The following is a 2,541-nucleotide window of genomic DNA, read 5'->3' as shown; positions in this document are numbered from 1 at the left end:
CCTTAGCGGGTTGTCTTGGGCCATCCCACCTTGGCTTTTTCCTTTGTTCTTCAGTTTGGGGGCACCTTTCCCTTGCTTCTGATCCACAGATCCAAAGTCTTTCTTCTTCTGTTTAAACGTTTGCTCGATCTTGATGGTGTATCGGTACACTGTGTCAAGAAAGGATATGTCCAAGAACTCCATATCATCTCGGATGTATTTATGTAGGAAGTTGCGACACTTGAGTACCAAATGTTTGTCAGAATCCTTGATACCCAACTTTGTGCAAAGGGTACGAAAAACATTGGTAAACTTCGGTACATCTTGGTCCCTTCCCTACTCCATTTTGGTCCACTTTATGTATTTGTCATTATAGCTCCCAACAACGTAGTACTACTCCTTGATGGTGTCCCTAAATGAATAATAATAACGTTAAATAATTTTTCTTGATATTAATAATAAAATCTAAAATTAAAACACCTAATAAAATATTATTAGTTTTGTTTGTTTGTTAGGTAATGTTAGTTCTAAGATAACTCGTATGGATAACTTGTAGCTTGAGTAACCACAATGCTAAGCCATCAAACGACTAGATTTTTTCCTATAGAGTTTTGAACCATAACATTTTCACCATGGACACACCTTGTGAGTGTCTATTCTATGCCTAGTGGGCCGAATAAAATATTTTTTATTTTCTAAGTTATGCTAATTCTATTACTAAAAAAATATCGTACACTAAGGCCTTAGCGTGTACTTAACCACGCAAGAGGAATTGCAAAAACTAGCAAAGTCTAGATCTGGACTGCCCAAGAAGGGAAACTAGTCCGTAGCAAAAGTAAGTTCAAAAAATTAGCTTACTACCCATGCAAGGGAAAATAGCAAAGTGCACAGTTTGTTATCAGTGTTCATAATGAAACAAAATCAAACTGATGAACCTAAAACCCGTAGATTTTTTCCCCGGAACCCCATTGAAACAAAAACTAGAAAACAAAGTTCCAAAAACCTGAGAGAAGAGACACATAGCATGCTGAGTGGTAGACTGTGTGGTGGACACATGGCAAGTTGAGTGGCAGACAAATGGCAAACTGTGTGGTGGACACGCGGTAATCAAAGTGGCTAACTAGGAGCAAGGAGGAGATGGCGGGTGTTCCTCCATGATGAAACACCTGTACTCCTCCATGTCACCACCTGCCTATTGCGAGATCTCCTTGTTGCCTCCCTGCAGTGCCTAGTGTTATTCCTCGATGAAACAACAGAAAGGGTCCATTACCTCGTCTGTGTGCTAGTCCTTGTACACCTCCTTCCCTACACATCTCATCTTCTTCTCATTGTTCCACTCCCCTGCCTCTTGGATGATCATCTGAGCAATATCTGGTTCACCTTTGGTGTGGTTGCATCCTTCTTTGGTGTATCCACCACCCGCAGTGGCTGTCCCTCAATTACTCTGGTGTTACCACAACCCATAGTGCCCTGCTCCGCAGTTGCTTTAGTGCGTCCACCAACCTTTGTGGCCTGTTCCTCAGTGATCTGCTCTACCTCGTGAAAGAGAATGGATATAGTGGCCTTGATGATGGGCCTGTTCAGGGTAGAGAGAAAGGTGAATTGGGCATTCTGGGGTTGCAGCTGAGGATGGGGTGGAGTGCCTTTGGGAGATGAAGAAGGAATGGAAGGAAAGCTACTGGGAGGCAAGGTAGGGGGCACTGAATGGAGGCAGCCTCTTCCACTACGGGTATTTGGGTAATGCCTGGGAGCCTTCTTTGCCAAGGAGGAAGTGGTGTATGAAGTAGGAGAATGCTGGGGGTGACTCAAGCTTCCTCGGCTTCCGCCCTTGTGGCTACGCATACGGTGTTGCATTCTTGGCATGTTGTCTACAAGATTATGAGAATTCCTTCTCGATTTGGGCACAATGTGGTGTAGAGACACAATTTAACTTGTAGACTACTCAGCAGAGGGATTAACAGCAAGGCTCAAATGGAAGATAAAATGGCAATCTATGCTCTGGGTGAAGTGAATTTCAAGGCCGAAATCAATGCGACAAAGGAGGTGGTAGCGTCTCTCGGTGTTTATGGGGGATTTGGGTGTTGCAGCGACTTCAGGGAAGAGGCATTGTAGTGGCAGAGGTAGATGGAAAGATGCAGAGGTGAAATTCTCCTGAGGATTCATGTTTGCACAGAGCCGAGGTGGGTGACGGTTAACAGGTTGGAGACGGCGCCCGCATAAAGTGCATTTATGGCTATTGTGAATGCCAATTTTAGACCACTTTGCTAATCTACAGAAGGCCATGTGGTCTAGCCATACGCCAACCCAGTCGATTGCCACCTCATTGTCCTTGTTGATCACCCGCATCAAGGAGATGTGCTTCCTTGTCCACCAGGGCAGTGCAACCTTGTAATTGAGATTGGTCATGTAAAATGTTGATTGTGCTAGATTGTAGGACCTGATCATGTTCAACTCCTATATTTGCCAAGAGATCTTCTACCTTGTTTTTGTCCCTTTTGACAAGAATGAATGTGGTAGCTCATCTATTTTTCATCCATTTCTCTATTAGTTCAAGCCTGGCCA

The sequence above is a fragment of the Pinus tabuliformis genome, chromosome Q, assembly GCF_031772625.1.
Source record: "Pinus tabuliformis cultivar Carrire ecotype Pingquan chromosome Q, CPIR1, whole genome shotgun sequence".
Classification (NCBI taxonomy): Eukaryota; Viridiplantae; Streptophyta; class Pinopsida; order Pinales; family Pinaceae; genus Pinus; species Pinus tabuliformis.
The sequence above is the reverse complement of the archived record's forward strand: the minus strand, read 5'-3'. Positions refer to the sequence as shown.